Raw genomic sequence first — 15123 nt, 5'->3', positions numbered from 1 at the left:
GGGGGGGGGGGAGAGAGAAGGGGAGGACGGTGGGTTCTCTTGCGTGGATACTTTTGGCCCGATGTGAATTTTGTTTTTCATCAGGGCCGTATCTGCCTCTTGGGAATTGCGGGGCCCCTTTATTTCAGCGAATAAATGCCCTGCGGATCTCTATGGAACGGACGGTTGTCTCTTTCTCTGTTATGTTGGCGGTATGGATATTGACTTTCTTTTTTTTTTTATTGAACCAGACGGCAATATGATTCTCTTTACAATCCACTGCGTCGCGTTGCGTAGGTCGTTACGAGAGGGTGACAGATTTTTGTTTTACTTTGATTGGTACATTTGGGCGATTTTAATGAGAACCTGAGAGCGACAAAAGAGAAGGCGAAATACGAGGGACTTGACGTAAATAAGTGTTAAAAGTAGAAAGGTGGATCCGCATGGTTCGCAGCGTGGCCCTAAAAATCGATTGGAAAGTCGGGCTAAGCGCTTTCCATATAAAATACAAACTTTTCTGTCGCCGGCATAGAAACATTTTTCACGAAGTTCGCGTGCATTAGGAATATCGACGGCTGAAAGGGCGTCGCTCGCGCGAGATATTGTTATTTCGCGGGTGAAAATCGTCTGAAATCTAAAGGCGATACAAGAACGACGGTTTCTGTGAGTTTACGTGAAAACTAAGCAAAAGGCTTGAGAAAAAAATCGGTAATTAATTAGACATTAGGGAGGACGAGGTAAATTTATATACAGGCGTACCGACGTCTTTCTGATACCTCGTTCGTTCGGCTCGCCGCTTCGGCTTATCGCGTTATTTAACGCGGCTGGCGTATTATCCTTCGATAGTCGCGCGTTGAGGATCAGGCTTGCGCGATGCACGAGTGCATAAGGCGATTAAGGTCGAACGCGCCACGATATCCTTTCAAGGGTTGGTGGCGAAAAATGACCAGGATATCGGAAAGCAATAATAATTGTCCATTATAAATGCCATCCTCATCGGTGAAAATTCTTAGCTCGCAATTAGTTTCGTTATCGTCGAACGAACTGAAGTTGTGATATCGCCTTAAAGGCCGGATTATCGTAGCCGTGACGTAACCCGTAGGAATTTTCAAAACATCAAAGTCAGAGACAAGACGGAAATTCGTAGAAGCGAAGTCGTTGCCGTGTCAAAGTAGCGTGTCTATTATCGGAGTTTCTTATAGCTGACTGGCATGAACCTTTACGACGTCAAGCGTCGCGACGTCCGGTACCTGCAATGACGTTGCTAACGACGCCATTATGCGACACTGTAACATCGACGCCCTCGACCAATTATATATTGTCAAATTCTCTCATAGGCTTCACAGTCAGTCGCATTTATTTATAATTCACGTAGCTGATCGCCTTAAGCCCCGTTCACATATGACGACAAAGAAACGATCGCGACGACGACGAGCATTGATACAAACGCAAATAAAGTATCGAGAGAGATTGTAAAGCAGCATCATTATTTTTTTTTTAGTACGGACAATCAAATTTTCAATTACGTTCAATCCCTCGTCGCCGTCGTGGAAACGGGACCTTAGTGTCCGTCATTAACGCCGAGTTTTACCGGTCATTAACCACCATTACCCGAGCGGCCAGAACGTCAGATGCGGTCATCGGGAAAAGAGTTCATTGAATAAGCTTTTCAACTTTAAAGTTCATATTATTTGCTGAGCTTTGAAAAGTTTAAGTCGCGCGCTCATGAAAGGGACAAAACTTTTAGTATGAAAAAAAAAAAAAAAAAAATTCGAAATTATTTCACATTAAAAAATAAGGTGGAAAAAAATTTTTTTACAAAATTTTTTTTTTAACCACAATCCACCAGTGTCACGGACTAACCGTTAAAAACTCACTCGTCCATCATCGTATAACTTCGTGTCCAATCGTCCCTGGCTATCCTTCCTAACGAGAGGTTATGTTCACTATTTTCGTACGGCAACGCTGTCGCTTCGCACTCGGCAGTGACGAGGGAACACGCGTATAAAGCCGACAAGGGTTGCCATTTTTTTAATACCCTTTTTCCTCCCCCTTTCATCCCTCCGCGGGACAATGAAAAACGTAGAGCTGCCGCGTGCGACTAAGTAAAATCTCAAGTTAGCCGTTTCGGAATCGTCGCGCCATTCATTGTTCCAACGAAGCTTCCTTTTTTTCCCGTCCAGAGGAAAGACGCCGTGTCGCACCGGACGCTACCCATTTCTCCACGTCTAACGGGTAGACGGAATTTCTTTCGAAAATCTATCGACTACGATTATTCAGCGACGCGGACGATATCTAACTATATATATGTATTGCGGTGCGAACGTTACAGCTACCCTGGACTCTCTTTTTTCTTTTTTTTCCCACAACCCCTATTATCTTGACTGTCTGACTGTAAGGGTGTAATACCACTGCTACGTTATAAATACCCTTCACGGATCCGGGTAGGTTCTTTATTATTATTATTTTTTATAGTACCTTTGCTACTCTCATTTATCGTATCTGGAATTCAATTTTTCTCACTTTAGGTAAACCCGACTGGCGTTGACGAACATCGAGTTTACATCACCCTTTGAGATTGGTTTTAATAAAACGAACCGGAAGCGACGATACGCGCATGCGCAATTAAAAAATTATTTCGACGACCAATAACATAATTTAAATACACGCGTTCAGCGGAACGACTGTTGCATTACGAAAATTTGCGTGGCTGTCACTTTTTTTTTTTTTTTTTTAAATCGATCAAATTTTTCAAACGCAATTTTTCACTGTACTCTTATAATCGTTTTAATCTATTTTATGTCCACCGTCAATGTACACGTTACCGCGGTACGTCAATTGCAGAAAAACAATGTGAAACCCTGACGTGTATCCCGTTCACTAAATTCTACAGTCACTATACCAGTGCAAGGGATATGACGGGTGTCGAAAAAGTAACGTTATAAAGAGGTACAAATAAAATGAAAAATTAATGAAATAATCATTACGCTATGAACTCGTGATAAGATCCCAACGGGTCGCAGGTAATAAATGAGTCGTTTAGAGTGAATTTGAAACTTTCATAGATAACCCTACCTGCTGTACCCTTGTCCGGTACCTACAGTAACGTACTAGGCAACAGATAACACCGTGTTAAAGATTAAGCTGAGAATGACCGTCGACCCTCTTTAAAGAGATTCAACTATTTGGCTGACATGGAAAATCCTGTTACTACTGCCAGTAGTAAGCTGGCCATATCGGGTCAGCCAATCCCGGAGATATGCGAAGAGATAACGTAGCAAGTGGAAACGGCCAGAGGATTTTACGACGGTAGCAATGAGAGAGAAACGGCGTCCGTTGAAAGTGACGCATTTTCCCGTTTGAAATTGCCGGGCAATCGGCGTAAATCGTAGAGAATCGTTGTAAATCTTCGAGTCCGAGGGTTATCTAGGTGAAACGTCATAGCGACTATTTTTGATGGAAATAAAATTGCTCTCCTCCCCCCTCGTCCCCCCCCCCTTTTGGATATCCACCCTACTTCTGTTCGATCCTCTCAAAGAGGGACGTAACCGGATCAGTTAGTCGCGAGAATATCGAATAAAGATGAGGGATATCCGGGTGAGAGAGTGGAGAGATTCCCTTGCCGATGCCTCCAAAGATTCCCAGGAGATTACTGGGATATCCTGAGAAAAAAAAAATCTTGACACGTCACCAAGGAAAGGTCAAGATGACTTTCGGGAAAGTTATACGGGCTATCGCCACTTCCGCTTTGATCGACCGATCGCGAGGATCCGTTTCTTGATGTCAGTGATTTATCATTTTTTTTTTTTCTATTGTACAGTTAAATAAAAATATTTTCTACTTTGCTGTACTTTAAGGGAATTTTTGAAAAAAAAATCTTGAGTTTTGCAGCATGCGTACTCGGCATGTATTCACACAGAGGTGAGAAGTAGGAAGGTGGATGAGGGTTGATGTACGAGATAGGCTTGTATGTCGGTAATAAGAATTGATCGGAATCTTGAATGAGGGTTCGAGTCCGAACTGTCGAAGAGTCCCAAAGCGTCGAAGGGTTGGAAAAATGATTCTCGGGTTCAAGTGATACTTGAACAAGTGGGGGGAGAATGGAGGAGGAGCGAGTGTACTTGAAAGTTGGCACTCGTGGTGAAGGTGTGCTGCTAAGGGAGGTCTGATATACGTTGCGACTGACATCAGGCAATGCATCAGGGATGTGGCAAGTCGAAGGCAGGGTCTGCGGAACGGACGGTGTGAAGTGAGCTTAAGGTGTGGATGAAGTGAGGATGGTTCGATTCGTGCACGTGGCACTTGACGAGTGAGGCCTAAAGAGAGGCACTGAGGAACAAGGGAATTTCTAAGGGGGCGAGCGCGAAGGAGAGAGGGTGAAGGGGAGAGAGACAGGGAGTATTTCCTAGAAGGGAAAGACCCTTTGTATATCAGTAGATAAAGGGAAGTGTTACTCAGCCGTAATCTACCAATCAGGCCTAGGATTGCATCTGCATTTCGAGGGGTCTATTACTCATTGATTAACGTACAAAGAAGACCCCCCAACCAATCATCCCTTTAAAACCTTCTAGAAGCTTTTCTATTCCTACAGTTTAACAGCAAGAAATCGGACTCTACTGATTTTCAAATACATATATACTTGGGTATACATATCACTGCTCATCCAGTATCCGCGGATTCGGTGTAAACTGTAAAATTGACATTTAAAGAAATCCTACCTTTGAGCACCTTCAAAACTTCTTATCAGCCTTAAACCATCGAGTTGTCCTGGTACAAAGTCCACGAGGACAAATCACCGTGATCATCCTACAGGATACCAACACAACCCTCGGTATATCTCTCAAAAAACGACACTTCACAATATCATAAAAGTGCTATGCCCCACTTGGATGAACATTCCTGAGAACACCACAAAATAGGATCACTGGGTACTACCGGACAATACCAAGTATCACAAGGCACCGGAAGTATCCTGGCTCGTGGGACTGAACTCTTCACTTGGTCAAGTCTTCCGCGGACCTACCGGTGCATCGCAAAAAGAAAATTTCATAAAGTTCCGGAAGCAGAGTCAAAATGACGTCGATGAATCTATCGTAAATCCCGAACGTTCTCCAGTGACGTCACCGGTGTACCACGTGACGATATACAAGGACGACCACGTCTCCGACCGTACGTCCCGACGTGTACCGTTTGCCCGGTGGTACCTGATTGGGACGTACCGGGGTACTGCCGGGGAGTCGCGGCTTGTTTTTGCAGCAATGCCCCGGTCGGTTGGCAGAGCCGCCGTAGACGGCGGTTGCGTCGCGACGGCGCAACGCGGTCCAGGTCGTCCCCTCACCACGGCCTCTGCCTTCGGCACCTCAACCTCCAGCACTTCCAGTACCGCCAACCTCTACCTCAACCCTGCTGAACCTTCCCACCGTTTGCCCACCCTCCTACCCTTTGGCGTCGTTCCTGCGTCCCGGATCGATCTGCGTCCGTCCATCGGTCCGACGTTCCGTCCGTCGTGACGTACGTACTACGTACACACTTAGGTATCGCCTAAAGTATCTAGGTACACTGCTATCGTTTAAGTAACAAGGCGTCGGGACGCCTTTGACGGCGCAAGAAATAGTTCTCTACCTCCGTAATGCTGTCTGACTACGTATCTCTTGCACTACTAGAACTGTCCCCGCTGCCACTTCGCTCAAGTCGGCTGAACTAGGGAATCCCAGAAGGAGACTTTTTTGTCACTTAACTTTCACTCTCGATCAATAGAAATTACACGGCTTTCACCAATCCTTCACTTTCACTTTCATCTACCGACCCACACGGCGTATCGTCTTCTTCGCGTACCCACTCAACATATTCATCCGTAACGAGGGACATGGTAATGACTCCCTGAAATAATGATAATTATTATCGACCACTGGAAAGCGTCAAGAGCTTATTCTACCACCTGCCGTTAAAACTGAAGACTCCTGCTCCGTTTGGATCCTCCGGCTGAGTACACAGACGAGGACCTGCGTGTTTAACGGTTCGTTAAGCCAACCACGAAGAAATCGTGGGAGTATCCGATATCGGACGAGGAATCGTTAATTTGCTGTATGAATTTATGTTTCCCTTTTTTTTTGGCAAAAGGGTGTAATTTTTGAAAAAAAAAAATTTTCCTCTCCTAAATTCATATGGTCCTAAAGTCTCGGGTCGTTCGCTGTAATCCTTTTCGTAAATTGAGAGATTTTGTACTTTGATTTTCGAACGTCTCTTTACCAACTAAGCTCTTTCCCAAGGTACATATAATGATCCTGCAAGACAAATAGTATGGATCGTGGTACCTTCTGAGTTTGTTTTACGTTCAGTAAATTCTCTTGGTGAGTTCGGTACTTCGGGCTTTGGGTATTCCGAGTACTTTGAGCACTACGTGTAGTCTTAGAACTACCGGTACTTCGTTCGAGCTAAGAAATTCTTCGGTTACCCGAAGGATATGCCGAGAGACTGTTCCAATTGTTTTCGGCTCGTTGGGCAAATTTTGTATATACGCTGCTGTAGCTATATACCGTCGGAATCTTCGATTTTGTAAATTACGATGAAATTATTGAGGGGGGGTTGAAATTTATCGGAGGTTATAGCATCAGCGCGACCTTGACCTTATATTACGAATATCTTTTGAAAAGAATCACCGTGTTTCTATATACTTTGAGTTTTTGGCTTTTATAAAGTTCTGCGCGAGGTTTCCTAGGGGGAGGGTTGGACATAGGGGGTGAGAATATAGTTATCAACGAGCCACGTTAAACTTTTCATATAGGCTTAAACTTTTTTATTTTCATCCCTTATCTGCTTACATGGGGATGAACTGCCTGAAAGTTTTTTTTCTTGTATCGACAGAGAGAGGGAAATCGGGGGGGGGGATGAAAAAGTAAAAAGGGGGTGAATGATGAGTATAGATATAAGTGGTGGATACACAAAAGCAACCCTTAGATATTCTACAGATTTTCAGATTTATCATAAAAAAAGAGGGTACCGGGGCAATCCTAGGGGATGAAGGAAATTTGATTATGGCATTATGTATAAAGAATCTTGTGTATCGTGTGACCTCTGACCTGCGGTACCAGTTATGCCCATGAAGGATACGCGTTGTCTACAAGAAATACAGAAACCACCCCCGGGACAGGACTCCGAAATGGAAGCGAAGGGGTTCTAATGGTATATCGATACAACCCCTATAAGATGAAAAAAAAAAGGTGCCTACCTTAGGAAACCATGAAAATTGCAGGCCATAAGGGTTCATCGAAGATAAAAAATGGAAGAAAAAAAAAAAGGATCGACAAATCCAAGTAATTTTTATTCTCGCAGACCGTACGATATAAAGGGTGTCTCCTTGGTCCGCGAGTAGAATCGGTTACACGAAATCGCAATATAACGCGTTTAGCCCTACTCTTCTTCGGGGACCGAAAGAAAAGGGCTTGGAAAGTGCCCAGTCGATTCTACAGGTCCGTTAAGAGAGGGGTTGATATCAATATCCGTAAGGAAGGGCGGCTCTTGTTCGACGAAGAATTCCAATGGGCGATGAATTTGGAGTGGGGCGGGGGTGGTTTTCAGTATCGATAAAGAATGGAAAATAGGGGGTGGAATTGAAATGAGAAAAATTTTTTCCTTTCATTCACTACGATTCGCCGGCTGCCTCGCGCGTCCCATTCTCTATTACCCCGATAAGGGTGAGTCAAGTGCAACAAAGGGGGTTGCGGGTAAATTTAAAAGGCAAAGCAAATGCAGATCTGACGACGGCCTACGCCGCATGCAACTGACAGCCAGAGACTTGGCCCCGCCCGTAGAACGTTAAGTGCAGTACGGTTGTCCAGCTTGAAGGGGTCGCCGGCTGAGGTTGCTCGGTACGACCCGAGCTAATGGGCTTGAATTCAGCGACCTTGGTCGACCCGGCCAGTTTTCAAATTGCAAACGTTTCGCTTGGAGACGGTGATTACGCTCGAGGATTATCGTCGCTCCAGACTGTACCTACTGGAAGTCACCCTTCCACGTTTTCCCAGCCACTCCACTTCTCACCGTCTGTATCAGCCTTGTTATATAGGTGTGCAGGGGTGTATATATATGTATATGTATATATATATATATAGTCATCTCTCTCTAGCCACTAGAGTTGGCGATCCCATTGGTCCTTGAACGCGAATATACACACTCCCAAACAGAAGCCGCGAATGCATACGCCCTTATTGCGATCCCGATAACTCGAACGTGCTGGTTTATAACGGGTGGCCTACAAATAATTCAAGACAATACGACAAACTAGCCCGATCGATCACCATTTACGTTCGTGACAATTAACTCGAGCTGCTCTTATCGGTAGATACGTAATAAAGATTTCCTTCTTTTTTTTTTTCAAACATTTTTTTTTTTACCTACAGGGTGTTTAAGATTTCTTGGAACTTTCTCAAAATAAGAAACTCGTGCAAACTTTGTTTTCACGGGCTGATGACTTCTTTTTTTTTTCCCCCCTCGTTTTTCGTGACACGAAAAAAACAAATGGCTGAAAATTCGCTTGCCGTGAATTGGTTCTTGGGGACCATTTGTTTACTTGGAATTGACTTTTGCGCCTTCGGCAAGTCTGTTCGCCATTGTTGGACCTTTATTAACAGACGGAAGGTGAATATACTGGCTACCCTATGTTTTGTATGTGGATTATATATGTATATATATCGACGATCTACCCTCTCCATCCTACTACGCCAATCGTATACATATGTATAGCCAAACCCACCCAAGTATTCACCTTCGGCTTCTCCCTTTAAACGGATTTAACATTTTGCTCTTCTTATTCCACGCGATTTGCCACTCCTTTTATTCCTACCCTTAGCACAGATCGTAACGGGCTCCGCGGCCGCGGAAATTTATAACGGGTGTAACATTTGTACCTGACTGTTTAGAAAATTACACACGCTTACCGAATTCGATTTAACTGTGTCGCGGGATAATTCGAAAATTTGTTAATTCATCAAATTCAATTATCAATGATTGTACTTGTTTTTGGGGATTTTCAAAATTTTCACTATTTTTTTTTTTTTTTCTTATACCACAATTTCATATATTTACTTCTATTTCTTTCGTATACACGATACGCGTATACATATTTTTACACGTATCCATAGCTCCAAGCTCTTTAGCTTAGTGAACCAAGAAAAAGGACAAATCGCCACGCTACGATACGCACACGCGAATTCGTCGTTTCCCAAGTAAAATTGGGCCACTCTCCAGACTGGATGGACGTAAGAGAAAAGAGAAAGGTGAAAGTTGTATGAAAGAAGCCGCAACAATTTTTATTTTTCACCTTTTTCTTGAATCGAGCAAAAGCTTCGTTACACGTGAACAGTTGCTATATAGTTACTCGGTAATGGGGAAACGGAGTTAGAGAATATATATATATATATATATGTATATATATGCTATATGGAGCTACAGAGCTAAGAATAAAAACTGCTAGATTTGAACTTGCTTCGTATCGAACCGGAAGTTTGCTGATCGACAAGTCCCTAGATTACGGCGGAAGTCGTTGAAAGTCACGAGGATTCTATTAAGTCAGTGAGAAGTTTGCCCCGCGCAAGGATCGATAGGCTGTTAAATTTTCCGCGAATTCTATTTCAGCCAAGAAAAATCTATGGTGTGAATAATTTTGTAGAAAGAAAGAAAAAAAAGTTATAAAATAACATATTACTTCCGGTATGATTATCATTTGTTTGTACAAGCACGTTTTATTTTTCGTTCACGCGAATGCGCGTTGCGCAGTTGTGCGACCCAGTTTCGAAATGAAATTTTGAACGAAAACGGGATTCATAATAGGAAACGGACGCTTTGGTTGCTGGTTCTTGATACAGGTTATGTTCGTTATAACTGGAGGCTTCGGTGCCTGTTATATCGCGCTCGTAGCTTTCGTGTATTATTTGTTCGATCGAAGAAGGGGACGCCCGTGAGCAGTAAAGACGACGGGATGTGATTCTGGCTTAATGGCCGCCCCGAGGCTTATACGAAGGGTTGCTGCGTGCCGCGAGTCCCTGATTCCTTCCTGTTCGCTATTTTCATGGGTTTAACGCGTTTTTCCTGTTGTCTTTTGTATTTTCTTACATATTTTTTTTCTACGTATCAAATTAAACGAGGTTGTGCTTAAGGCTTCAACGAAACGGTCCATTCGTCAGAGGTTAACTTTTTTTTTTAACAAAATCATCGCCATGACGGAAATGATTACTGGCAATGTTCAAATTGTATATCGACAAGGACAAGAATCTCAGGAAGTCCAAAAAGTGCTTCCCTGTCACTTGTAAACGCGGAATTACGTTGAGAGAGACGTTCGAATTTTTTTGAATTTTTCCCGCCATAAGCTTCGTGTATTCACGGTTGGTCTTTCGAGCAAGTTATTGACGTCATGACGGACTGATTAAGTTATGAGGGTCTTTTCGAACGTGTGTCGTTCATCGAATTTTCTGTGCGTTTTGATAATTGATAAATAAATATTGAGGTTTGAGGGTTTGATAAAAATTATTTTTGAAAATTTGTTTTTGCTATTCCCGTTAATCAACGAATTAATTATTCGGGGCGTTGATCGCGTTCATTTGAACCAAGTCAAGTGTTTATTGTTCTTACGGGCGAACCAGGTGGCAGCACTTATACCCCATATGTCGTTTTACTTGCGCTCAACGTCTTATTTGATTTCTCCACCGCAGGGGTTTATGTGGTTGATGGTGTAGCTTGGCGCAAAGGGTTCAAGGGACGGGTAAGGGATGATCGTCAGGGTGGCGCGCAGAGTTCACTCAATGCTACCAGTGCGACCCAGTGGAAACTGTACTTTAACGAGGGTTCAAATTCGCCGAGATTCGGGACAGTTTAGGCTGAATAAAGTATATGGGGTCTGGATAGGTTCCAGGTATGCTCTTGGGGGACTGGGTCGTGATCAGGATTTGATCCCAGGTCGAGATCTGTTTAAATTAGCATGGACGATCGTTAAGGTATATAATTAGTTTCCCAAACTGCCGCTGGCGCTGGCGTTCTACGTAAACGATCATGTATATAGGTGAAACGATGTCTGAGACTGCATAGATTTTTCCGTGTGGCCTTCTAGAAGCTTCTACCTTAAGAAGTGAGGGCCTTAACGTTCTCGAGCATACAAAGTTGTATTGCCGTAAAACGATTTTAGGCTTTTATTAAATTCTGTTATGCATAAGGATATGGACGATTTCGTACTTGTATGTAATTTTGTAATTTTTAATTTTTTTTTTTTTTTTTCAAAAATCCCGCATCCATAACTGTCACGGTTTTAATACGAGACCGAACTTATTATCGCGTTTTTTCGATAATATTTTTTTTCTGAAAAACTTGAACGACCACATTTTGAAGCCTGATACTTAATCACTAAAATCGACCGAGTCCGTTGCATATTTTATATTTCAGATCTCAAGATGACTAACACGTAAAATCTGTGAATGAAACTGACGGCAAGTCATTCCATATGCGTATGTGGTAATATTTTATTTTAACTGACAATTAATCGTTAAAAAATCCGTGACCGAGCTTCAATTTTTTTAAACACGATACTATCCCATGCAATTGCAGTCTGATTAAAAATTATCAATTTCCGAACACTATCGTCTTACGCTCGGAATACCTTAAGAGGAACGAAGCCTCGTTGGATTTGACACTCGACTAACTTCAGGACGATAATAAGAAGCAGTCTGTACAAGTGGTTGTTCGAACGAGTGTTAAGAGATAAGGACCGGAGATCCATGATTTTTTTAACTCATGAATTCTGCCCTGTCCTTTGTACTTTCCATTTGAATCTCAAATTGGATTTTCGCTCAACACAAATTGTACCAAAATTTCGCAGCATCTGACTTGATAAATATTTCAAGGACCTTTTTCGGTCTTACGTAGAAGGATAACGCGTCGCGACGCCTTTGTACCTTTTGTCGTACACTCGTAAATGTGGGAAAATTGTAAATTCTCAGACTCCAAAATTTTTTCAATTTCTTTTACCCACGCAAAATCATTTCCTAAACGTCGCTGACACGTGCTGCGGTTGCTATGGAAACCAATTCCAAAAATTGTTGTGCAATAGGGGATACTTGACTCGAGGACTGCAAAACAAAAATCCGAGACAATTGTTTCATAAATAAAAATTGAAAATAAGACGACGTCATTGTTCGTTCTCACTGCGCTATTGTAGTCGAGCGACAAGGCAAGCTGATTCGCAAGGAAGGGGCTATGTGAGAAAAAAGTGGAAAAATTAAAAATTAAAAAAAAAACGTCACCTCACAAAGTATGCAATAAGGGTAGACAGGATTAGCGAAGAGTGAACGTCAAGAATCATTAAGAGGATTCGCCCTAAAGAATCCTCGGGAAACCCCTCCGGCGCGCTTTATTAAGGACCAAGATTCATTAAGAGAACATTGCAGCAGCCTTAGTAACAACGCCGTAAGCAAAAACAATATTGCCGCGACGTTGCACTCGATCCTGGATAAAATATTATCTGTTTGACTTAAATATTTTTCATATAGATACAAATTATTTCAATAAAAATATTCCCATTTTTTTTTTTAAATTCTTCACGATCTCGTAAACTCAACTTCATAAATAATTGCACTGTACAAAGATTATATGTATCGTCATTATATTATGAAATATATATATATATACATAATACCCAGGAAGACCTTAGTGGAACAAGTAGATGGCGCTGCGATCATAGAAATGACGTGAACGCGTCAACCGACAACTTTCTCCAAATAGGGATAGGTGTTTGTCCGTAGGAACCACAATAGACTACTTACTAGAGGATGGATGCAAATATATTCAAGCATATATATATATATATACATATACGTATGTCTACACACAAGGTATGATAATGCGTCGACTGAGCGATGAGAATGGGCGAATTACGTATATAGCGTCAAACGTGCCGTATAGCGACGGTACGCGTAACGTAGTAAATTTCCAATAGGCCGAAAACCCGGGAGTTTAAATAACGTCCTTTCGCGTGAACGCGGCCAGTATAGAAAACCAGTTATGCAATCGTCTAGCCTATGAGCGTTGGTACGTTTGACAGATCGAAGTAACTATACATAAGGGTGAATAGAAAAAAAAAGTATTTTTTTCAAGGGATGTTTTTCTTTTAATTTTTGGAAACTCCCCATTAGCCCACCTTACCTTATGGCTGTTACCCGTATAATTTTTCATCTTCCTCCCTCGTTTAGCCCCAATGGTGCGAACAGTCGCGCCCGTCCAGCCATCATCCCTTATAATCTGATCGATCAAGTAGAGCAGCGTGGGATGATTATGGCTGGCCATCAGAAGATGCGTGAACCCTTACCGGATTATTATCCCTCAGTGGTTTTGTCGGTGGGTCCTTTTACTCAAGGACATGACCCTCTGGCACGGTCCTCGGACTGCTCCCGGTGGGACAGGGCGGGGGGTCGGTAGGGGTTGCGATCAAAATTCATTCAACGAGCTAACCACCCCTAATTGCCGGACGTTTTCTTCCCTTGGCGGTACTCTTTGCGCGACAAACTTTCTCTTAATTACGGTGGCGTTGTAGGGGTTGTTTCCGAGGACGAAAAATTTTTTTTTTTGGGTCCATGACAAAAATAGGACTTTTCAATTAACGTAATTGCAGGATTTCGGTGTTCATTCCAATATTCGGCTAATGGCAGTCGGACGGGAGATAATTATTTTTAGAATTATTTTTCGTCGCGTGACGTAAGCGAAATCTCCGCGTGGGGATTTTTTTTTCGAAAATTCTGCATCACTTTTTTTTTAATTTTTTTTTTGTTTTTTGCTTCATTGGTCCAATGACTAAAATTTTTTTTTTTTTCGAATTCAATTCGTCATTTATCAGGCCCACCCGTTAGCTACGGACCTTGTAAACATTTTCGCGGCGTGTTCGCATAACAAATGTTATCACGCGTATCTTTTATGGTCACGCAGGCAGATGGGACAAATGCGCGTTAACTTTTGCCGTTGACCATGGACGAGTTCGATTGTTTGCTTTAATTAATCGATTAATTAATATTCTCACGGCCGAGCAGACTCGTTAGCTAAAGCTCGATGCAGCGAATGCCTTGTTGCGGTCTTTCGGAATGATTCGCCAAGCAAATTGCTCGTATATGATTATCGTTTGCGTTTACTCCTTTTTATTCGTATACGGGGATATTTGCAAAGACTAACAGTTTCGCAATGGGTTTCGGGTAACGGTTCGATACGTGGTAAATATCTGTGGGGCGTAAAAAAATTTTTTTAAATGGTTAACACACACACGATATCGCTATGAACTATGAGGGACGTAATTTCCTGTCCTTTTTCCTCGCTATTACATTCATATACTTTTGACTCTCTCTGTCTCTCACCCACAAATTCATATACGCCACGAACTACCCTCAACGTAACGGGACAGAAATTTCTAAAAATCAAAAAACAAAGACTTCGCAAGACTTTTCCCTTTTAATTCCAAGGTTGACTTTGTGAAAAAATCAATCTCAGATTTTTTTCGAAATTTTCACTCTTCAAGCGCTGCGCGACCCATTGGGACCAATGACGTAGGTCTGACTCGTCTGCGCTGTGTCGTGCATCCAAAATGCCACATGACAGTATATACGTATATATTTTTATGTAAGAGTCAAAAAAATTTTCAAACCCCAAATTCCGCGTAGCGCCCTTAAGTCAGATATCTGACAAAAATATATATATATAAAATTGCGAATTTTATTTTTTTTTTTTTATTTTAAAACGAAAAAGTTTTTATACAAAAAAGTACAATACAGTACGAGATAGCATAGGAATGTAATAGAAACAAAGGTGTGCATAAGGCATCTGAAAATCGAAGTAATAAGGGTGGAATAACCCTTTCGCCCTTATTACCGTTGATAATGACGAGGGGCTCCTCCGTTAAGCCAGGATGCCGCGCGACAGAAAAATTCTCGCGCGCACCTGTTTCGAACAGTTTCGCTTTAATTATCGCGAGGAGTTGACACGGCATGTATACCAACCTAAGCGCAATCAAGTACGGCGGAACCCGTTTGCGCTCGGGTGAACGTGAGTTCCGGGACGAAAGAACAAAGAAATAGCGGAGAGTAGACGGGACAAAAAAAGGTAGAGTAGTTTGAGGGGAGT

The 15123-nt window shown here is 42.4% G+C and overlaps 1 protein-coding gene across 2 annotated transcripts in view; it reads right to left on the bottom strand.

Annotated features, from left to right (window-relative positions):
• The window catches only part of LOC107264426 (neuroligin-1), an 81619-nt gene that overhangs the window by 59666 nt on the left and 6830 nt on the right, over nucleotides 1-15123 (bottom strand). Inside the window, exon 1 of one of the 2 annotated variants that reach the window (XM_015732658.2) lies at nucleotides 4698-5216. The exons of the other annotated variant lie outside the window; for it this stretch is intronic. The gene's annotated coding sequence lies outside the window, so the exon portion shown is untranslated. Of the gene's footprint in view, nucleotides 1-4697; nucleotides 5217-15123 lie in introns of those variants that run through there. 2 annotated transcript variants of the gene reach the window in all.

Source organism: Cephus cinctus, unplaced genomic scaffold, assembly GCF_000341935.2.
Source record: "Cephus cinctus unplaced genomic scaffold, Ccin1 Ccin1_scaffold0169, whole genome shotgun sequence".
Lineage (NCBI taxonomy): Eukaryota > Metazoa > Arthropoda > Insecta > Hymenoptera > Cephidae > Cephus > Cephus cinctus.
Note: the sequence above shows the minus strand (reverse complement) of the source record. Positions and strands in the feature narration are given on the sequence as shown.